The sequence below is a fragment of the Canis lupus genome, chromosome 23 (assembly GCF_048164855.1).
Source record: "Canis lupus baileyi chromosome 23, mCanLup2.hap1, whole genome shotgun sequence".
Lineage (NCBI taxonomy): Eukaryota > Metazoa > Chordata > Mammalia > Carnivora > Canidae > Canis > Canis lupus.
The window spans coordinates 47,623,723-47,649,009 of record NC_132860.1 but is presented as its reverse complement, the minus strand read 5'-3'; the positions used below and the strand labels follow the sequence as shown (position 1 = coordinate 47,649,009).

General features: G+C 33.9%; 1 long non-coding RNA gene across 2 annotated transcripts in view; it reads left to right on the top strand.

Annotated features, from left to right (window-relative positions):
* Window positions 1–25,287, top strand: part of LOC140615612 (uncharacterized) — a 100,907-nt gene that overhangs the window by 16,444 nt on the left and 59,176 nt on the right. Inside the window, exon 2 of one of the 2 annotated variants that reach the window (XR_012016106.1) lies at window positions 14,587–14,684. The exons of the other annotated variant lie outside the window; for it this stretch is intronic. This is a non-coding gene — a long non-coding RNA (uncharacterized lncRNA). The remainder of the gene's footprint in view (window positions 1–14,586; window positions 14,685–25,287) is intronic. 2 annotated transcript variants of the gene reach the window in all.

The window sequence follows — 25,287 nt, the reverse complement described above, 5'->3', positions numbered from 1 at the left end:
GAAGAAAAAAAGAAAACTACAACCCTAGAATTTTATATTTTAGCCCCCCCCCCAAAAAAAATCCTTCAAAAGTAAAGAAGGGCACTTGAGTTGCTCAGTCAGTTGTCTGCCTTCTACCCATGTCAGGATCCCAGGGTCCCATAATGAAGTCTTGCATTGGATTCCCTGCCTGCCTCTCCCTCTGCCTCCCTCTTTCCCTCTCTGCGTCTCATTAATAAATAAATAAAACCTTTAAAAAAATAGTAAAGCAGAAATTTTCCAGGAAGATGGTGAAATAGGAAGCATCAGAAATCTATTTCTCTACCTATACAACAATTATACTGACAGAATCATCTTATGTAATCACTATGGAACTCTGGAGTCTGTTGAAGGCATGCAACTTCTGGTAAACTGCAGTTAATTTTCAGTTAACCTCAGCTTTCAGCACAGGAGCGGCTACTCATTCCCCAATATCTCAGCTGCATGGCAAGAAGCTATGTGTGTGCTCCTTGTGCAGCTTGCACATCTTGCAAGAGTAAGGATGAACAAAGATAGAACCCTGTCCTCCAAGCAGCAGGGATCCATGCTCTGAGCTGATTTCTGCTTCTGATTATAGAGGTGCAGAAAAAGAGGCAGGTGGACATCATTGCAAGCAGTTCCCCCTCAAGTTGAAGTGACTTCATGTGTTGTATAGATCTGGTGTCTTTCCCTTTTCCTCCTTTCATGTTTCTCTTTTTTTCCCTTTAAGGAGTCATACATTAAAGTGCAGGGCACTCAAAAACTTCTGCCTATATAGAAAAAATTAGAAAGTGATGCACATCCAAGAAAAAGCTAGAAAGACAGGAGAGAACCTAAATTTTGCACTCAGGAAGATCTTTGCCACAGAAACAGCCTACAAAAAACAAAACAATAACAAGAAATAGCAAATCTGTAGGAAGGGGGAGAATCTAACTTCCACAGTAATACTACTAGTATTAAATTCAAATGCCCAACTTTCAACAACAAAACATGACAAAGCATACAAAGAAACAGGAAAGTTTGGACAACTCAAAGGAGGGAAAATAAACTACTGCTGAAAAAGAATGAAGGAAGTTATACTAGAAAATGACTTTAAAACAACTGACTTAGGTGCCTTGATGGCTCTATCAGGTAAGCAACCAACTCTTAATTTCTGCTCAGATTATTATCTTGTGGTCCTGGGACAGAGCCTTACATCAAGTTCTATACTCAGTGGGGAGTCCACTCAAAGATTCTCTTCCTCTGCCCCTCCCTCCCATTCTCTCTCACTCTCAAATAAATAAATAAATAAATAAATAAATAAATAAATAATATTTTAAAATATTTAAAAATAAAAAAAATTTAAAGATGCTCAAAACTCAAGGAAGATGTGGTGAGAGTCAACAAAATGATGCATGAACAAAATGAAAATATCAAAAGGAGAATGAAATCTAAAATGAAACCAAAAATAAATTGTAGGCCTGAAAATCATTAAAACTGAAATAAACAATTAACTAGAGGAATATAAAAACAGACTGGAGCAGGAAAAAGAAAATAATACTGAATATGAAGATAGTACAATAAAATTATATTGAATATTCAATATATTCAATATAAATTTGGAAAAGAAAGAAAAAGGATTCAAAAAAAATGAACATAGCCTGAGTGACCTGTGAAGTAACACCAAGCAGATCCACATAGTTATTTTAGGAGTCCTGTAAAAAGAGGGAGAGACAAAGAGAATAAATGAAGAAATAAAGCTCTAAAACTTCCAAAATGTGATGATATACAGGCATATAGACATCTAGAAAGCTCAACAGACTTCAGATAAAATGAATACAAAGACCCACTCTGAGAACATTATACTAAAATTTTCAAAGACAAAGAATTTTTAAAGCAATGGAAGAGAAGTGACTAGTCATGTATAAGGGATCCTAAGTAAGATTATCAACAGATTTTCTCATGAGAAACCTTAGAGGCAGGGCACCTGGATGGCTCAGTGATTGAGTGTCTGCCTTCGGCTCAGGTCATGATCCCAGGATCCTGGGATCGAGTCCCACATTGGGCTCCTCACAGGGAGCCTGCTTCTCCCTCTGCCTATGTCTTTCCCTCTCTGTGTGTCCCTCATGAATAAATAAATAAAATCTTAAAAAAAAAAAAAGAAAAGAAATTTTAGAGACCAGAAGGCAGTCTGCTGTTAAAGCCAAAGCATTAAAGGAAAAAATACTGTCAACCAAGAATCTTACATCTAGAAAATACTCTTCAAAAATAAAAAAGAACTTAAAGATACCTAGTTAAATAAAAACAGAGAGCTCATAACCACTAGACCTGCCCTGCAAGAAATGCTCAAGAAATTCCTGTAGGGTGAGATGAAAGGACACTAAACAGCAACTGAAACCAATAAGAAGCCATAAATGTCTCAATAATGGTGAATACATGGGCATTATTGTAATAATAGTGTGTAATGTTACTATTAATTATCTATGATTGAGGCACCTGGGTGGCTCAGTGATTGAGCATCTATGCCTTTGTCTCAAGTCATGAACCTGGGGTTCTGGGATCGAGTCCCACATCAGACTTCCTGTTGAGAGTCTGCTTCTCCCTCTGCCTATGTCTCTGTGTCTCTCATGAATAAATAAATACATAAAATCTTTTAGAAAATATTTGTCTGAATGATTAAGGAACTACTACATTTTAATGATTTTTCATGTAGTTATTTATTTATTTTAATGAAGTATAATTGACATACAGCATTCTTATAGTTTCAGGTGCACAGTATAATGATTAAACAATTCTATACATTTCTTAGTGTTCTTCAAGATAAGTGCACTGTTAATTTTGTATATATATTTTTTTAATTAGATACATTTTAAGTCGTCCAAATGTAAGTCTTTTTTTTACTTTGATTTGTAACTCAATATTTTGTTTTCTACTTACTTTAAGGAACTAGTGAATTTAAAATAATTATTAATTTATATTTTAGGGCACACAATATATAAGTATATAATATTTGTGACACCAATGATCAAAAGGAAAAAGGATAAAGCTGCAAAGGAGTATAAGTTTTATATAGTTCTGAGGTTAATCTGATAAAGAGTCAAACTAGAATGTTATTATTTTAGGATGTTAAATGTAATCCTCATGATAACTTCAAAGAAAATTCTTTTAAAATATATACAAAAGGAAATGAGAAGAGAATTTAACATTTCACTGAAAAAATATCAACTACACACAAAAGACAAGAGAAATGCAGAAAATGAAGGGCAAGAGATATTATAAGGCATATATAAAACAAATAGCAAAATGACAGAAGTAAGTCTCTTTTTATCAATAATTATTTTAAATGTAAATGGATTACATTCCACAATTGAAAAACAGAGTATGGCAATGTGGTTTAAAAAAAAAAGATCCAACTAAATGCTATATCTACAAGAGACTTGCTTTTAGATCCATGATACAAATAGATTGAAAGTGAAGGAATGAAAAAATATATTCGATGAAATCATAACCAAAAACTGCAAGAGTGGCTGTACAATCATGAACAAAACAGACTTTAAATCAGAATAGGTTACAATAGAAAAAGACATTATGTATTTATAAAAAGTTTAACATAGCAAAATTATGTAATAACCATAAATAACCATAATCATTTACACATATGATGAAAGACCATAAAAATATGATATAAAAAGGTGCCTGGCTAGATCAGCTGGTACAGCATGCGCCCCTTTATCTCTAGGTCATAAGTCAAGCCTCACCATGGGAATGGAGCAGTTTGAAAAAAAATGAAGTAAAAATTGATAGAATTGAGGGGAAAAATAGGCATTTCTACAATAATAGTTGGAAACTTCAGTACCCCACTCTTAATAATGGATACAGCATGACATAAGTACGGAAATAGAAGACTCACACAATATAATAAATCAGTTTGATCTAACAGATCTATACAGAACACTTTACCCCACACAAAAGCATAAACATTCTCAAGTGCACATGAGGAATCTTCTAGGATAAACCATGTGTTAAGCCACCAATTAAGACTCAACAGATATTTTAAGATAGATATCTTACAAAGGATCTTCTCCAGCCACAGTGGAACACTGTTAGAATCAATAACAGAGGGCAGCCCGGGTGGCTTGGCAGTTTAGTGCAGCCTTCAGCCCAGGGCGTGATTCTGGAGACCCGGGATCGAGTCCCATGTTGGGCTCCTTGCATGGCACCTGCTTCTCCCTCTGCCTGTGTCTCTGCCTTTCTCTCTCTCTGTGTCTCTCATGAATAAATAAATAAAATATTAAAAAAAAAAGAATCAATAACAGAAAAAAAATACCCTGAGAAATTCACAAATTACTAGAAATTAACACACTCTGAAATAACCAATGGGTCAAAGAAGAACCCAGAAATGAAATTTAAAAAGTCTTGAAAGAAATAAATATAGAAACACAACATACCAAAATTGATGGGTGAAGCAAAAGCAGTGCAAAAAGGGAAATTTATACATGTACACACTTAAATTAAAAAACAAGAAAGATCTCATGTTTACAACCTAACTTCTCAATTTAAGGTACCAGAAAAAGAATAAACTAATTCTAAAGCTACCAAAAGCTAGAAAGTAAAGATTAGAGCAGAGATAAATAAAATAATAAATTGAAAAACAATGAAGAAAATCAATGGGACCAAAAATCTGTGCTTGAAAAGATAAAGAAAATTAACATTTACTTGATTAGCTAAAAAAAGAGAGAAGTCTCAAATTATTAAAATCAGAAATGAAAATGAGGACATTACTAATTCTATAGAAATAAAAGGATTATAAGACAGTTCTAAAAATAATTGTATACCAAAAAACTGGATAACCTATATAAAATAAACAAATTTCTAGAAGTGGAAAACCTACCAAGACTTATTATAAAGAAATTTAAAAATCTGAATAGACCTATAACTGGTAAGAAGATTGAATCAGTAACCAGATTTATTCTGACAGAGAAAAATGCTGGACATGATGGCTTTCACTGGTGAACTCTACCAAACATTTGAAGAGAAATTAATACCAATCCTTTTCAAACTTTGCCAAAAAAAAAAAAAAAAAAAAAGAGAGTGAGAGAGAGAGAGACAGAGAGACAGAGAGAGAAAGAGAGAGAGAGAAAGAGAAAGAATGAAAGGAAAAGAAAAAAAAGAAAGAAAGAAAACAATGGGAACATGTCTTAATTCATTCTATGGAGTTAGCATTATCTTGATACCAAAGCCAGACAAAGATACTATGAGAAAACTACAGACCAATATCCCTCATGAACATTGGTGTTAAAATTCTCAAGAATACTAGCAAACTGAATTTAGCAGCATATTAGAAGAATTATATACCATGATCAAGTAACAGTTATTCCTGGAATGCAAGGATGGTTCTGCATATGAAAATCAATCAATGCAATGTCACATTAACATAATAAAGGGAAAATACACATATAATTGCATTTGATATAGGAAAAGCATTTGACAAAATTAAAAAGCTTTTCATGATAAAAACACTAAGAAATAAGAACAAACAAAAACTAGGATTAAAGGAAACTATCTTAACATAAAAATCCATATAAGAAAATCCCAAACAACAAACATTGCACTCAGTGGTAAAGACAAAGATTTTCCTCTAAGATCAGAAACAAGACAAAAATGCCACTTTTACTACTTGAAGTTCTAGTCAGAATAATTAGGCAAGGAAAAGCAATGAAAGCATCCAAGTTGCAAAGGAAGAAATAAAATAACCTTTGTTCACAAAGGATATAATCTTATATGTAGAAAACACTGATGTTTCAGCAATAATTAATTTTGTGCACAAAATCAGCCACATTTACAGACACTAAATATAAATGATCTGAAAATAAAAAATTATGAAAAAAAATATTTACAATGGTATCAAAAAGAATAACACACTGAGGAATTAACCAGAAGTGAAAGATTTGTGTGATAGAAATCACAAAGTATTGCTAAAGGAAATTTTAAAAGACCTACACAAATGATTATATATCCCATGTTCCTGGATTGGAAGACTTAACGTTGCTAATATATACATCTGTAATTATAGATTCAGAGTAATCGCTATCAAAATCGCAATGACACTTTTTTTCAGGAATTAAAAAGGCCATCCTAAAATTAATTTAGAATCTTAAAGGATTCCTAATAATCAAAACAATCTTGAAAAAGAGGAACAAAGATGAAATACTCATACATCCTGATTTCAAAACTTACAACAAAACTACAATAATCAAAATTGTGTGGTATTAGCATAAAGACATATAGATCAAAGGAGTAAAGCAGAGAGCTCACATATTTTATCAAATATTTTTTTGATAAGGGCACCAAGACTACTAAATGAGAGAAAATACAATTATTTAATTTTTTTTTTTTTTTTATTTATGATAGGCACACAGTGAGAGAGAGAGAGAGAGGCAGAGACACAGGCAGAGGGAGAAGCAGGCTCCATGCACCGGGAGCCCGACGTGGGATTCGATCCCGGGTCTCCAGGATCACGCCCTGGGCCAAAGGCAGGCGCTAAACCGCTGTGCCACCCAGGGATCCCAAAATACAATTATTTAAATAAATAGTGCTAGGGAAAGTGGATATCTATCTACACGCAAAAGAACGAGTTTAGACCTCATGCAAAAATTAACTCAAAATGGATCAAAGGCCTAATTGTAAGACCTAAAGTTAAAACTCTCAGAAGAAAAGATAGGCCAAAAGCTTCATGACACTAGATATAGAATAATTTCTTGAATAGAATATAATACCAAAGGCACAAGAAGCAAAAAATGTCTACTGTCAGGAAGGAAGGAAGGAAGGAAGGAAGGAAGGAAGGAAGGAAGGAAGGAAGGAAAAGAAAGAAAGAAAGAAGAAAAAGAAAGAAAGAAAGAAAGAAAGAAAGAAAGAAAGAAAGAAAGAAAGAAAGAAAGAAAGAAGAAAGAAAGAAGAAAGAAAGAAAGAAAAGATCTGAACAGACATGCTGTCAAAGAATATAAACAGCAGGGCAGCCCCGGTGGCTCAGCGGTTTAGCGCCGCCTGCAGCCCGAGGTGTGATCCTGGAGACCTGGGATTGAGTCCCATATGGGGCTTCCTACATGGAGCCTGCTTCTTCCTCTGCCTGTGTCTCTGACTCTCTCTCTCTCTGAATAAATAAAAAAATCTTTTATATATATATATATATATATGCATATATATATATATATATATATATAAACAGCAATAATCACATGTAAAGATCCTCAGCATCATTGGTCATGAGGGAATTATAAATTTAAACATCACTAAGATATATCTATGTATTTATTAGAGTGTGTAAAATTCAGAAAGCCAGCAATAGTAAATTCTGTCAAGAATGCAGAAAAATAGGAACTGCCATTCATTGTGGGTGAGAATGAAAAATAATACAGCCACTTTGGAAGAGGACTTGGTGGTCTCTTACAAAGCTTAATATAGTGATACCATATAATCCACCAATTGCCCCCCAGGTATTTACACAAATGATTTGAAAATTTAGGTCCAGACAAAAACCTGTACACAGATGTTTACAGCAGCCTTATTCATAGCAGTCAAGAACTGGAAGTAATGAAGATATCCTTCAACAGATTAGTAGATGAACAAAGTGGGATTCATTCTTTGAATGAAACACTATTCAACAATAAACAAGAATGAACTATTGACCAGGCAAATATATGGATAAATCTTAAATGAGTGGAGCTAAGTGAAAGAAGTCTATTGTAAAAGGCTACACACTGTATAATTCCAATTATTGGATATTCTGGAAAAGGTAAACTACAGAGAAAATAAAATGATTGATGGTTGCCAGGGGCCAACTGTAGAAGGAAGGAATAGGTAAAGTGAAGGAAATGTTTGTCCATAATTCTATTCTGCATTAAATAATAATAATGGATACATAACATTACCTATGTGTCAAACCTCATAGAACTTTAAAGCACAAAAGTGTACTTTAATGTATACAATTTAAAAATGTAATTTAGGAAGTTGAGAGATCACAGGATAGAATGCAGAATATAACAAAAGAATGTAATAATATGGCAAATATATGAAATAATATCACTGAAGTAAATTGTCATTGGGGAAATGGTGCTAACCTTACAAAATGGATTCTGTGTGACTAAAGACAAAAGAATCTGTGCACAGGTACTAACATCCAGTTGATAAAACTGGTTCCCATAGGGCACCAGTTAAAACTCCGATACTGCTTTGTATGTATACTGGTATTGAACAATTAAAGATTTGGTGCATATTGGAAGCTAGACTTCTTTTTCATTGTTGGCATGAGAATTTACAGATAAGCAAGGGAATCCAGATGGCAGTGAATTAGAGTTTCATAAATAATACAAACTCATTTTTAGCTTAATTAATATAGATAGATGGTTACATTTAGAAATATGTATATGTATAAGTGTTATAATACATATTTATGTGCTGTCAGCTGAGAGCATCTAAAGGAAATGACAGTTCAGGTACAAAAAGTGCATCTAGTCTCAAAATCTTGGTTTCCAATACCATTCTCAATGAAAGGAATCAAGACTCTTTGGAGAAATGGCTAATCCACACGTTGGGGTAGAATACATAGAAGATGAGCCTGGAGAGCTTTCTCTAGGGCCAGAACATAATAAAGTGCTAAGAAAGGGAGGGTAGAAAAAAAAGGGGGGGCAAAGGAAAGAAAAAGAAAAAAAGGAGAAAAGAGAAGAAAAGAATAAAAGAAACCACATTGTTGAAAGAACTCCTGTGGCCAAAGCTGGAACAATTTAAGCAACCAATTTAAACAATAAATAAAGGATCACTGGGTCATAGCCCAAAGTATAAAATAAACACCCATGATCCATACTGATATACATGAGTACAATGATAGAACATGTTATTGAATGGCTGAGACAAATTTCCCATATTGTTCTAAATAATTTATATGGATATCCACTTTCTATGAAGTTAGCATGACTAGTCACTCCTCAGGTATGGATTGAGCAGAGTACCTCCTTCAAAAAAAGCCAAAACAACAACAACAACAAAAAACAACAGAAAAAAACACACCCAAAAATGAAAAGGTTTATGGTTATGGTGCACATTTACCTGGCAAACACTACCTTCAGCCAGGTATGTGATCAAGGTCAACATCAACAACCATAAACCATATTGACATTTTTTATCCTTGATAAAATGTAATAAAAATAACACTTTCATTCTGTGGTCTTCTTTCCAATAACTCATTATTCCAATCTTATCTTCCGGTAAAATACCTGGCTAATACTTGTCAAAATTCTCAAGGTCATTAAAAATGAGGAAGATCTGAAAAAATGCCATAACCAATAGAAGCCTAAGGATATACATGAACTGTTTATCTCATGATATCCTAGGTGAGATCATGGAGCAGAAAAGAACACTTGAGGTAAAAATTAAGGAGATCTGAATAAATTATGAACTTCAGTTAATAAAATATATCTGTATCAGTTTATTTTTTTTTTAAGATTTTATTTATTTATTCATGAGAGACACGAGAGAAAGAGGCAGAGACACAGGCAGAGGGAGTAGCAGGCTCCATACAAGGAGCCTGAGGTGGGACTCGATTCCAGGTCTCCAGGATCACACTCTGGGCTCTAGGCGGCGCTAAACCGCTGAGTCACATGGGCTGCCCTGTATCAGTTTAATTTAACAAGTGTATCATGTTAATGTAAAATGTTAATGTTAATAACTGGGTAGGGGATTAAGGAAACATTCTCAAGTTTTCTGTAAATGTAAACTTGTTCTAAAAATGCAAATCTCAAAAGAAAACGGAGTTGGGAAGAGCTCTTCAAAGATGCAATGTGCTACCTGAGAATAAAGGGAGCTATTTTCACTGACTTTTTAAAATCCAAGTTTGGATTATATATTAGGATTCCCTACAGATTCACCATCACAGGTGACCACTCAGAAACCATTAAAAAAGGAGTTGAAACTTTGTTATGGTAATTTATCTCATTCAACCCAGATATCCTCTGACTAAATATTTCTACCATTTTGCATTACTCCAAGAATTATGTAGGTAGGAGAAAATTAACTCTGTCCTATAGCACATAGTCCAGGTTTCCAGGGACTGAACTCGGGGCATGCATATGAATAATCATTTTTATGAAGTTTGTTCCACATAGGATTTCAACTGATCCTCACAAAGCTCCAGAATATTTGATCTAGTTAATATTGTCAGTATATCTCAGGCTTCATTTGGGTAAAAATTATTTTCTCAAAGTAGCCTAAGAATCTGATATTTACAGTTTTGATTCCAAGTGAAAATTTAGTATTTCAGTCACCTTACAAACAAAGAAAAACCAGAGATTTTAGATTGGAAACTGTTGGCATAATACTTGTGATAGACAGCTGATATAAATTAACACAGAAAGAAGGTGGGATTCAGTTGCATCTGTATTCACCACAACGCTGTCACCCTAAATAATTATAGATAAATATGGAATAAAGAACTAAAGATTGTATCCTAACTACAGGGTAGTGATTTGCCATTAGTCAACTAGCCATATTAGGATGTACACAGGGATTAATATAAAATTAGGAAAACAAATGTACTCAATTGTGGTACTGATTGTTGAGGGAGTGGTTAGCCAGAAATAGTGTTTCTAAGGGGAAATTATCTTGTATTCCAAACTTTAGGAAACTTTTATTAAAAACAGCCATTCATAACTTGTAATTGTCAATATAATGCCTATTGTGGATACCTATTTACTAAATTAGATAAGAAAAATACAGAAATAGCTGCAATCCTTATTGGTCAGGCTGGACCCACTTGGAAAAAGTAATCAAAGGGATGACATACTGGTAGAATTCTTCTGTGGTGGCATTTTACCCTACTTGTGAGCAGGAGCAATAACCAGGCAAAGGTTCCTTCTCTAAACTAAAATGTGTACTCCTACATACTCATCAACTTCCTTACCTGGTTCTATTTTTTCCCATAGCAATTATCAATTTCTAACATATATGTATTAGTTTGCTAGAGCAGCCATAATAAAATACCACAGGATGTGTGGCTTATACAACAGAAATTTATTGTCCTACAGTTCCAGAGGTTAGAAGTCCAAGATTAAGTTGTCAGCAGGCTTGGTTGCTTCTGAAGAATGTAGGGTAAGCCTCTCACCATGGCTCATAGATGGCCATCTTTTCTCTGTGTCTTTATCTAGTCTTCCCTCTGTAAGTGCCTCTAAATTACCTTTTTTTTTATAAGAACATCCATTTCGAATAGGGCCTACACTAATGATCTCATTTCAATTTGATGATCCTATCTCTAAATACAGTTACTATATTTAGATAGATGAGGTACAGGGGTTAGGACTTCAACATATAAATTTTGGAGACACATTTCAGTCCGTAACACTATATAACTTTCCTGTTAGGTTATTTATTGTCTCTCCCATGCCCACACTCATCACTAGCATATAGTCTCTGAGACAGTATTTTTCCATGTTTTGTTCAATGATATATTTCAATTACTGAGAATAGCAACCAATCTTACTAATTACAGAAGAACGTTTCTACATGTTGTATAAATATTCTTTATGACATAAATTATTTGAAGCCCTATGACATACCAAGTATTTTGCATGAGTTAACTGTCAAAAAATAGGATGTAGGTTCTAGGATATTTCCATTTTAAACTATATGTCATCATGCTCATTGATGCACCAAACTCACAAAAATTGAAGCTGGAGTTGAGTCTGGATATTTGGCTACATGTCTTCATGCTTAGACTCTGTGCTGTGATGTCTGTGCAGATATAGCAGTGATTTTTGATCGGTGGTAGAGAGAGAGGAGAGTGATAAATATACTGATATAAAGTTTTATTGATATAAAATGAGATATCTATTAAAATAAAAAGGGGTTGTGATAGGCAGGATAATAGTTCCCCAAAGATGTTCATGCCATAACCCTAGAACCTGTAAATATGTTGCATTACATGGAGAAAGGAATTTTTCAGATGTAATTAAGGATATATCCTTGAGATGGGAAAATCATCCTGAATTAGGTGGGCCCAACCTAATTATATGAGTTCTAAAAAGCGGAACAAGTTTCATTCTTTTGCATATAGCTATCCATTTTTCCCAACACCATCTGTTGAAGAGACTGTTTTTTCCCCCAATTATATATTCTTTCCTCCTTTGTTGACAATTAATTGACCATATTATTGTGGGTTTATTTCTGGATTTTCTATTCTGTTCTATTGATCTATGTGTCTGCTTTTGTGCTAATACCACACTCTTTTGATTACTACAGCTTGTAATAAGACTCAAAGTCTGGAATTGTGATACTTCCAGTTTTGTTTTTCTTTCAAGATTATTTTGGGTATTTGGGGTCTTTTGTGGTTCCATACAAATTTTAGGATTGTTCTAGTTCTATAAAAGTGCTCTTGGTATTTTAATAAGGATTACCTTAAATCTGTAGATTGCTTTGTAGTATAAGCATTTTTAACAATATTTGTTCTTTTAACCCAGTGTCTTTCCATCTCTTCGTGTAGTCTTCAATTTCTTTCATCAATGTTTTATAGTTTTCAGAGTACAGGTCTTTCACTTCTTTGGTTAGGTATATTCCTATGTATTTTATTATTTTTGGTGCAATTGCAAATGGGATTATCTCAATTTTTCAATTTATTCATAATTAATCATTAATCTATAAACAGATTTCTATACACTGATTTTTGTATCCTATGACTTTACTAAATTCATTTATCAGTTCTAGTAGGGTTTTTTTGTAGTCTTTAGGGATTTCTATACATAGTATCACATTATCTGCAAATAGTGAAATTTCAATCCCTCCCAAAACAAATCATCCAATTTAAAAAATGGGCAGAAGATATGAACAGACGTTTCTCCAAAGAAGACGCACAGATGGCCAACAGACATGAAAAGATGCTCAAAATCACTCATCATTACAGGAATGCAGGTCAAAACTACAATGAGATACCACCTCACACCTAACAGAATTACTAAACTCAAAAACACAAGAAATAGCAAGTGCTGGTGAGGAAATGGAAGTAAAAGGAACCCTCTTGCACTGTTGGTGGGAAAGTAAAGTGGTGCAGCCACTGTGGATAACAGTATGGAAGTTCCTCAAAAAGTCAAAAGTAGAACTACCCTATGATCCAGTAACCACACTATTGGGTATTTACCCTCAAAATAGAAAACACTAATCCCAAGTGATAATTGCATTCCTATGTTATAGCAGCAATATTTACTATAGCCAAATTATGGAAGCAGCTGAAGTGTCCCCATCAATAGATGAATGGATAAAGAAAATATGGTGTGTATATATGTATGGTGGGATATTTTTCAGCTATTAAAAGGAATGGAATCTTGCCATTTGCGACAACATAGATGGAACTACAGTATATGATGCTATGTGAAATAAGTCAGAAAAGACAAATACCATATGATTTCACTCAGATGTGGAATTTAAGAAACAGATGAGCAAAGGAAAATTTTAAAAAGAGAGAGACAAACCAAGAAATAGACTCTTAACTGAACAAAACAAACTGATGGTTAACAGAAGGGTTGGGTGAAATTGGTGATGAGAATTAAAGAGTACACTTACCATGATGAGCACTAAGTAATGCGTAGAGCTGTTGGATCATTACGTCATATATCTGAAACTAATATAGTACTGTGTTAACTATACCAGAATTAAAATTAAAAGCTCGATTAAAAAAAACTTTAAAAGTAAAACAGGGAGGCAAAGAGTGTGTGAGAGAGGTGCCACAGGAAGACTTGAGTCATTGTTTCTGGTTTTAAAGATAGATAGAGAAGGCCACATGAAAAGGAATGCAGGCAGGCTTTAGAAGCTGGGAATAGTGGAAATGGATTCTCTGTTAGAGCATCCAGAAAGGAAGGGAGTTCTGCCAACATTGTGATATTACTTCAGTAAGATTGGTGTCGATCAATCTTTCCACCTTTACAATGATAAAATAATAAATCTTAGTATTTAAAGAGTCATCCTTAGGGATTTCTAAACAAAGGAAGATGAAAGCCCAACAAACATTAAATTGCACTAGTACTTAAGGGAATGAAAATAAAAACAAAATTAGATATCAGCACCTTTCCTGAGATAAAGATTAAACGAATAATACCTAGTGTTGGCAAGCACCTTGAGAAAGAGGCACTTTCATCCATCTTTGGCAACATGTATCACAGACTCTACAAACTTTCAGAAATTTAACATTTAGAAATTCATCCTAAGAAATTAATAAGCAAAAGTACATGATAGAGATCAGATGTCCACTGAAGAATTGTTTATGATTTCCACTACAGGTAACTATTTAAATAATCAAAAATAGAGAACTAGTTAAATGAATAATGACCTGTCTCTACAAAGGGATGCTATGAAGAGATTTAGAATAATGAGGAGGAATCTATATTTATTAACTAAAAAGAGAAAAAATACATTAAAATGTTAAATATAGTTTTATCTCATTTTAATAACATTTATAGTTTGTATTTTTATTTATTTAATTGCATTAGAAAAGTTCTTCAAAAACATGTTTCAGATTTTTTCATAATGATTATATCTGCTTAATGAGATTTATTTTCAAATGTATATTTTTTCCAGCTTCATTGAGATATAATTGAATAACATGAAGGAAGCTAAAGGTGAACAAAATGAGGATTTGATACATACATGTGTTGCAAAATGATTACCACAATAAGGTTAGTTAACACATCTGTTATCTCACATAATTTTGTGTGTTGAGATCATTTAAGATCTATTCTTTTAGCCACTTCACTTTTCCAACTTTTTTAGTATAATTTACATATACTATCATTTAAGTTTATGACATACGATGTGTTGATTTGATACATACATATTGCAAAACGATTACCACCATAGCATTAGCTAACATCCCCTTCACATATTTACCATTTCTTTTTTGTGGTAAGAACATGTAAGATATACTCTTTAAGCAACTTTCAGGTATATAATACAATATTGTTAACTATAGTCACCATGCTATGCATTAGATCCCCAGAACTTATTTATCTTCTGTCTGGGAATCTGAGTCAGTTCATAGTATAGGGAGATGTGGATGTGGTACAAAATGCATTGGGTGGGCCCATAGGCCACTTCTGGGATCCAGTTGTGAGGCTTTCAGAGATTTATTGTCATGCTTCATATTAGAATCTACAATGCAGCTCTCAAGAACCATCCCCTTTAATATCCTTTGAGAATCTTATCTGCTATTCTTCCTATTCCTTCCCCCCCAGTCAAGAAGCTTTCAACTTAGTAGTGTAGAAATTAGTCTCTTTGGCAGTATTCAGTACAGATGAGGATACCAGATATATACCCAACTCACTCTCCTTTTCCCCTGCAGGAGAAATCAAAGGCCCAGAAAGTCTTGCTTATCTCTAAACTGTGCTGCCTTAGGGAAAAGGTAATGCAGGCAAAGTCAAATTTTACATATGTTTTTACACACACACACACACACACATGCACACACAGTTCTAGTGTAAACTAGAACTTCTCTAGAAATCTGGACTTTGACAAAGGCTTGTCCATTGGTAACTATTTAAGTCCATATCCTCCAGGTATTTCCAGACCATAGCCAAAAAGGAGCTGGAACATGTTCACAGACTATAGCAGTTTCCACAGCTGGTATCAATATCTGTTTACCTATTACTGATACACATTCTCTGCCTGTGTCCCCTGGCATATGGTATTGAACTTCTCAGTTCCCACAAAGGCACTTTTATTCATGGCTGGATGCTGAATTTATTTGTTGGGTGGGGTAAAAATGAGGAATGTCTTACGTAGCCATGATGCAGGTGTCATGTGCAATTTTTAGGTATATAAGACAGTGTTGATAACTACAGTCCACATGCTGAATATGAGATCTCTAGAACTTATTCACTTTATAGTGGGAGTTTGTAACCTTTATCAAATATATAGTTCTTGAAACTATGATTAAATTCTTAAACCACAATCCCAGAGAATAGTAAAAAGTAGTAGGTAGTGAAGAAGAGAACATAAACTTGAATGAAATAAGATTGAGACTCGAGATAACAGAAGCAAATAACAAAAATAGCTATTGAAAGTTATATACAAATCACACAGCTAAATTGTTTGCATGCAATAATTATTATTATTTTATTTTATTTTATTTTTTCAAGAAGTCTGAAAGGTAGCACTTTTAGTCCCATTTTATTTTTTTTAAATTTTATTTATTTATGATAGTCACACACAGAGAGAGAGAGAGAGAGAGAGAGAGGCAGAGACTCAGGCAGAGGGAGAAGCAGGCTCCATGCAGGGAGCCTGACGTGGGATTCGATCCTGGTTCTCCAGGATCGCACCCTGGGCCAAAGGCAGGCGCTAAACCGCTGCGCCACCCAGGGATCCCTAGTCATTTTAAAGATTTAAAAAGGGGCTTAAAGAGGGACACCTGGGTGGCTCAATGGTTGAGTGTCTGCCTTTGGCTCAGGGTGTGATCCCGGGGTCCCAGGATCGAGTCCCACATCGAGCTTCCTGCATGAAGCCGGCTTTTCCCTCTGCCTGCTTCTCCCTCTGCCTGTATCTCTGCCTCTCTCTCTATGTGTCTCTCATGAAAAAATAAATAAAATCTTTAAAAAAAAAAAAAGTAGCTCAAAGGGTGATATCAGTACCATGGAACAGTAAGTCCATGTCCTTTTTTTCCCCTTTTTGTAAACAAATTAGACATCTGTAACCAAACAAAAGTGTTTCTGCACTTTGCAGAAAAGGACCTAAAAGCTTTCTGGACCATGGTTCAATTGTAAGAACCAAATAAAATATAAAAGCTTAGTTAAGGGCATATCTGCTACTTCAAGTGCAAAAGCAGAAGAACATACCTATAAACACAGTGAAAAATCAATATGGAATCACAAAAAGAAAATGATAATGCTCCAGCAATCAAATGCAAAAGCATGGAATATTACAATCTCATCGATAAAGATTCAAAATAGCTATAATGAAGACATTCCATGAGCTATAAGAAATCTCAAAAAAATTTAATGAAATCAGGAATAAATTGATGAACAGAAGGAGTTCTTTACCAAAGTGATTGAAATTCTTTCAAAGAACCAAACAAAAATTCTAGAGGTAAGGAATTTGATAAAGGAGATGAAGAATGTAATAGAAAGCATCAATAAAAGGCAGACTTGATAGAAGAAACAATAAGGAACTTGGAGGATAGGAAAATAGATGTATTCTGCTTAAAAAGGAGAAAAACGAAGATATTTTAAAAAAGAAACTGTAAGAACTTTGGATTTGCTCAGAAATATTAGAATAATCAGTGTTCTAGAAAAAGAAGAGAGAGAAAAGAAGCAGAGCTTATTTAAATTTATAATGAGAAGCAGAGTGTTTATTTAAATTTATAATAGCTGATAACTTCCCAAACCTAGAAAAAGACTTGGCATTATATAAGTCCATGAAGCTAATAGAATATCCTGTCATCTCAATGCAAAAAGACATTTTCCCAGATATATTACAATAAAACTGTCAAAAAATCATTGATAAAGAAATCATCTTAAAGATAACCAAAAAAAAAAGAAAGAAAGAAAAGAAAAGAAAAAAAGAAAAGAAAAGAAAAGAAAGAAAGAAAAGAAAAGAAAGAAAAGAAAAAAAAGAAAAGAAAAGAAAAGAAAAGAAAAAAAGAAAAGAAAAGAAAAGAAAAGAAAAGGAAAATAACTTACAAAGAAATCCCCATTAGGCTATCAGCAAAAATTTTCTCAGCAAAAAATTCTATAGGCCAGGAGAGTCAAATGACATATTCTAAATGTAGAAAGATAAAAACTGCCAGCCAATAATATTTCATCTGGCAAAGTGAGTGTTCAGAGAAGGAGAAATAAAGGTATTCCCAGATAAAAGAAGCTGAGGGAGTTCACCATCACTAGACCTGCCTTATAAGAAATGATGAAAGTTCTTTACACTGAAATGAAAAGATACATATCAGCAACATGAAAACATATGAAAGTATCCAACATTGGGGCACCTCTGTGGGCTCTCTGGGCCTGCCTTCAGGGTGATCCGGAAGTCCCAGAATCAAGTCCCACTTTAGGCTCCCTGTGTGGAGCCTGCAACTCCCTCTGCCTATGTGTCTGCCTTTGTCTCTCTGTGTCTCTCATGAATAAATAAATAAACACTTTTAAAAAAAGTATCCAACACACTAGTAAAAATAAAAAATAGAAGTAGAAAACTGCAATTACATTAGAATGGTGTGGTAACTGCTTACGTATAGTGTAAAAATTAAAGACTAAGAATAATGAAAGTAACTATATTTACCATAACTTGTTAACAAATACACAACATAAATATATGTAAATTACAACATCAAAAATAAAAATGGAAATGAAAGAGTAGAGCCTTTATAGATGAATAAAAATGGATCAAATGGACTATTTTATTTATGAGAGGTTTATGTAAGCCTCATGGTAACTGTAAAGGAAAAAACTAGTAAACTCATGAAACAAACAAAAAAAGGGGTGGGTGAGTGGGGGAGAAACAGAGCATACCATCATGAAAAACCACCAATTTGTAAAGGGCAAAAAGAGAAGGGAAAAAACATAATGGGTATAGAAAACAATGAGAAAGCAAACAATAAGATAGCAGTAGTAGGTTCTTACATATGAATAATCACACTAAATGCAAATGAAGTGACTCACCAATAGAAAGACACAGAGTGAATAGATGGATTAAAAAAAGGCCTTAAAAAAAAAAAAAAGGCCTTGACTATATGCTGCCTATAAGAAACTCATTTTAGTTCAAAAGTCACACACAGGCTCAAATTGAAAGGATGGAAGACAACATTCTATTTTTTTGGAACCTCTCCCCCAAAAAGTGAAGTTAGCCATATGTGTATCAGACAAAATATACTTTAAAAACATTACCAAGATACAAAGAATGTCATTATATAATGAAAAAGGGGTCAATATATCAAGAATATATATCACAAATATATATGCACCCAAACCTTGGTGCATCTAAGATGCTCTGTTATTAAGCAAACAATAACAGATCTGAAGTGATAGACAATTACAGTAATAAATATATATTAAGAAATTAGATCTCAAACAACCTAACATTGTACCTCAAGGAACTAGAAAAAGAACAAATTAAGCCCAAAGATAGCAGAAAGAAGGGAATAATAAAGATCAGAGAAGAGGAACACCTGGGTGGCTCAGCAGTTGGGTACCTGCTTTTGGCCCAGGTCGTGATCCTGAGATCTGGGATTGAGTCCTGCACCCGGCTCCCTGTGAGGAGCCTGCTTCTCCCTCTGCCTATGTCTCTGCCTCTCTCTCTCTCTCATGAATATAAAAAAAAGAAGAAAGAAAGAAGAAGAAAGAAAGAAAAGAAAGGAAAGAAAGAAAGAAAGAAAGAAAGAAAGAAAGAAAGAAAGAAAGGAAAGAAAGAAGAAAGAAAGGAAAGAAAGGAAGAAGGAAAGGAAAGAAAGAAAGAAAGAAGAAAGAAAGAAAGAAAGAAAGAAAGAAAGAAAGAAAGAGAAAGAAAGAAAGAAAGAAAGAAAGAAAGAAAGAAAGAAAGAAGAAAGAAAGAAAGAGAAAGAAAGAAAGAAAGAAAGAAAGAGAAAGAAAGAAAGAAAGAAAGAAAGAAAGAAAGAAAGAAAGAAAGAAGAAAGAAAGAAAGAAGAAAGAAAGAAATTCAGAGAAGAAGTAAGTGATATTGAGACTGAGACTGGTAAAACAATAGAAATTATTTTTGAAACTGAGAGCTGGTTTAAAAAAATGACCAACCTTTATTCAAACTATGAAAAGAGGAAAAAGATGCAAATAAAATTAGAAATAAAAGCGGAGACATTACAACTGATAAATAAAATTTATAGGATCAAAATAGACTCTTCTAAACAATTATATGCCACACATTAGATGACCTAAATGGATAAATCCTTAGAAACACACAATTTACCAAGATCAAATTAAGAGCAAAAAGGGGCAGCCAGAGTGGCTCAGTGCTGCCTTCAGCCCAGGGCATGATGCTGAAGACCCTGGATCGATTCCCATGTCGGGCTCTCTGCAAGGAGCCTGCTTCTGTCTCTGCCTCTCTCTCTCCATTTCTTATGAATAAATAAATAAAATTTTTTAAAAAAAGAGCAAATAGAAAATCAGACCACTAATGAGTAAAGAGATTGAATTAGTAGTAAAAAATATTCCAACACAGAAAAGAGTTTACTAGAGAATTCTACCAAACATTTGAAGAAATAGCACCAATCCTCCTTAAACTTTCAAAAAATTTGAATAGAAGAGAATAGTGCCAAATTCTATGTGGTCAAAGACAAGTGAGGACACTGAAGAAAAGTATAAACCAATATTTTAAAGGCTCTATGTATTCATGAGAGACACAGAGCTAGAGAGAGGCAGAGACACAGGCAGAGGGAGAAGCAGGCTCTGTGCAAGGAGCCCAATGTGGGACTTGATCCCGAGTCTCCAGGATCACAACCCGGGTCAAAGGTGGCGCTAAGCTCCTGAGCCACCAGGGCTACTAGACCAATATTTTAGATGAATATACATAAAAAATTCTTAGTGGAATATTAGCAAACCAAATTCAAGAAAACATTAAAAGGATTATACTACACCATGACCAAGTGGGATTTACCACTAGGATGCAAGGATGGTCCGACAACCACAAATCAATGAATGTCAGTCAGGTCGTCTGGGTAGCTCAGAGGTTTAGCGCCTGCCTTTGGCCCAGGGTGTGATCCTGAAGTCCTGGTGATCAAGTCCCACGTTGGGCTCCCTGCATGGAGCCTCCTTCTCCCTCTGCCTGTGTCTCTGCCTCTCTCTCTCTCTCTCTCTCTGTCTCTCATGAATAAATAAATAAAATTTTTTTTAAAAAAATCAATAAACATCATACATTAGAACAAAGATAACAATCACATGATATTTCAATAGATACAAGAAAGGATTTGAAAAATTACAACATATATTTCTGATAAAAAAACTTACAACATATCATGCATAAAAGGAACATACTTCAACATAATATGTTGACAACATAATGACAAATCCACAGATAACAATATAGTCAATACTGAAACATTGAAAGCTTTTCTTCTAATCAAGAACAAGACAAATATGCCCATCCTCACCTTTCTTCTTCAATGTAGTACTGGAGGTCCTAGGTAAAGCAATTAGAAAAGACAAAGAAACAAAAAGCATCCAAATCAGAAAGGAAAAATTTAAATTGGTATTAGCAGATGATGTGATTTTGTATGCAGAAAATTTCACAGACTCAACCAAAACACTAATCAATGAATTCAATAAAGTTGCAGGATATAAAATCAACATACAACAATCAGTTACATTTCTATGCACTAATAATAAAACATCTGAAAAAAAAAGAAAGCTATCCTATTCAAATAGCATCAAAAACAACAAAATATTTAGGAATAAATGCAACCAAACAAGTGAAAGATCTGTACAATAAAAAACTATATGACTTTGTTGAAAGAAATCAAGACAACACAAATGGAAAAACATTTTGTGTTTAGGAGTCAGAAGAATTAATACTGGCGAAATGTCCATATTTCACAAAGTCACCTATAGATTCAATAAAAGTCAAAGTTCTATCAAAACTCCAAAACCATTTTCAAAGTAATTTTTAAAAAATCCTAAAATGTGTGTGGAGTCATGAAAGACCCAAATAACCAAAGCAATCCTGAGAAACAAGAGCAAAGCCAGAGGTATCACACTTCCTGATTTTAACTAAACAAGAAAGCTATAATGAACACAGCACAGGATTGACATAAAAACAGACACATATACCAATAAAACAAATTGGAGAGCCCAAAATTAACCTTCTGCATATAATGCCAGCTAAAAATTGACAAGTAAGCCAAGAACACCCAGTGAGGAAAGGTTAGTCTCTTTAATAAAAGGTGTGAAAAACCTGAAAATACACTTGTAGAACAATGTAATTGGACTATTACCTTACACCATTCACAAAAGTTATGTCAAAATGGATCAGACTTAAACATAAGACCAGATATCATAATATTCTTAAAAGTAAACATAGAAAAGAAACTTCTTGACATTTTTTTTAGCAATGAGTTTTTGGATATGACACCAGAAGCTCAAACAACAAAAGCAGAAATTAACAAGTGGGACTATATCAAACTTACAAGCTACTACATAGCAAAAGAAATAATCAACAAAATAAAAAGGTAATGTACTGAATGAGAACAAAATTTTGCAAACCATATAGTGAATTAGCAAACTAAAATACATTTTAAAAAAATCGCACAGCTCAATAACAAAAAACAATTTAATTAAAAAATAGGCAGAGGAACTAAATACACATTTTCCTAATAAGACATCCAAATAGCAGATAGGTATATGAAAAGATGTTCAACATCACAACATCATCATTTGGAATGAAAATCTAAACCACAATGAGCTATCACCTCACACCTATTAGAATGTCTATCATCAAAAAGACAAGATAACAAATGTTGGTAAGGACATGGAGAAGAGTAAATCCTCGTATATCATTGTTAGAAATGTAAATTAGTTCAGCCAACATAGAATACAATATGGAGGCTTCTCAAAAAAATTTAAGAAATGGATCTACCACATATATATCCAGCAATTCTGGATAACAAAAAATGAAAACAGGATATCAAAGAGAAACATGCATTCCCTAGTTCATTGCAACATTATTCACAATAGTAAAGATAAGAAAGTAACTTAACCTCTCATCAATGAATAAATGGAAAAGAAAATGTGCTATAGGGGTGCCAAGTGGCTCAGCTGGCACTGAGACTGAGACCTGTATCTCAGTAGGTCTTTCCTTAGCAGGGGGTTGAGATCTGTATCTGGCTCTTTGCTCAGCAGGGAGCCTGCTTCTCTCTTTCCCTCAGCTGCTCCCCCTGCTTGCACTCTCTCTCTCTGTCAAATAAATAAATTTAAAACCTTTCCTTCTTTTTTTTTTTTTTTTTTTTTAAAGAAGATGTGGTATAATCATTCAGGAGAAAAAAAGACATCCTGCCATATGTGGCATCAATGGATCTTCAGCACATTATAAGTGATGTAAATCAGACAAAGAAAAACAAATACTAAATGATATCACTTATATGTGGAAGCTAAAAAAGCTAACCTCATAAAATCAAAGTAAAATGATGGTTACCATGGGATGGGAAGTGGGAGGATAATATAGACATTGTACAAGGGTACAAACTTGCTATGAGTAGTAATTAAGTCCTACCTATCCAATATATGGTATAATGAAGACAGACAATAATATTGTATTATAATTATGAAATTTGCTAGGAGACTAGAGCTTAATTTATTCTATTACAAAGAAATAATTATGTAACATGATGGTGGTACTAATTTTCAGTATGATGGCAATATTACAATATATAAATGTATCAAATTAACATGGTGTACACCTTAAATTTTTAGTGTTACATGTCAAATATATTTCAGTAACAAAAGCAAACAAGCTCAGAGGCTTAAGTATGGTACTGAAAATCATAGCTAATAACTGTCTGAACTAAGATCTGTACTTTACCAGTTTGCCTACAGGATTAAGATCATTACAAAATAAATTATATTTATAGAATTCAATTAGGATTTGTGGTAAGGTAAAAAACTGACATGTAAATAAGGGAACCAGTGTGAAGCTGAAGCTAACTTAATGAGCTCCAGTCTAGATGCTGATATCTAGGCTCATGGCCAGGATCCACCTGCAGGAAGATTTCCAAATTCACGAGGGCTTACAATGTATATGACAGGAGGTTTGTTTGGGGTTAAGTATATTTTGGACATGTGAGCTTTTCTAAATTCATTGACCATATAATTTCATAATGTCCATCATAAACATTTACAAGCTTATCAAAAAAATAATATTTCTAAGTCTTGAATACTTGAAATGTACTTATTTGGAAATTTCACAGCCCTGTTTTCATCCATCTTATATCTAAAAAGACTAAGAAAAAAACAAAAAAGCCCTAGGGATAGTTATTACAACTGTGTGAGTATTTTCAATGTTATGATTGAAATTAAACATAAAACTCTCTCCTAGATATACCATATATCTACTACTTCCTGAGTCATTGCACAGTATTTCTCAATTTCTAGACAATGTGTTTGTTCTTTTATTGAAAGTTAATCGGAATTTGTTATTTTTAGATTCCCCAGTCCCAACAGAAGTGTTTCTTTATTTTCCTTTGTTTAACTACAGTTGTGTGTGTGTGTTTTAAACAAGGCATTCAATTAGCCAATCCTCTCTACTGAACTTTCCATTGTTTTATCTGACAAAATATCTGCTGTAGTGAATGACAAATATGTCTTTCTTTGAGCCTATCCACATGGATACCAGTGACATCCATTTATAAGTGGGCTGTACTAGTGGCATGTCACTAGTACATTGTCAAGCCCATAGTACAGCCTACTAAGGGCAAACCATTGAAGCTCTGTAGTGTATGAAATGTTTTTATCTTATCAAATCATGGTTACAATATCCACTTAACTAAGTCATTTCAACTTGGAAACTGTAAAATATCTCCTGGAAATAGCTACACTATTCATTAATCAGGAGACCAAAATAATTAAGTCATCCATCAATGCTGATGGTTGCTCGGATGTGTGGTTTCCTTGTTGTCTTGACCTTGGTATGTCTGGTGCTGAGGTAAAGCCTTTGATGGATATGTTAACTACCTCAAGGCTTGAACAACCCAGTGTGCTGAAAGTGAGAAAAACATCATATTTATCCTTATGTTTTCAATCATCATGACATTCTCCTACAATGTGCCACTTCAACACAACCACTCAAGCTAATTATTTCTTCTTGGTGTTCCCGTAGTCCTTTCCAATTATCCCTATTATAATCCTTAGTACACTGTATTATGAATGCTTGTATGTTTCTCCTGTTTTAATGTAATCTCTTCAAAAGATTGGATTATATCTTACTTAAGCTTTGTTTCCCTTGAGCAAGCCTACAGACTGTTAAATAAAAATTGATTAGTAATGGATATAATTTTGAGTTTTATCACTATTTGGTATAGATACAGCTAGAATAATAATATTCTTTAAAAGAAAAAAAGGAAATTAGAATAACAATCTATTGAGTACTAATCATGTTGCATAAAACATATTAGAAAAGATATTATCTCCCTAGATTTAAAACCATGTAGTCGGGGATCCCTGGGTGGCACAGCAGTTTGGCGCCTGCTTTAGGCCCAGCACGCAATTCTGGAGACCCGGGATCGAGTCCCACGTCGGGCTCCCGGTGCATGGATCCTGCTTCTCCCTCTGCCTGTGTCTCTGCCTCTCTCTCTCTCTCTCTCTG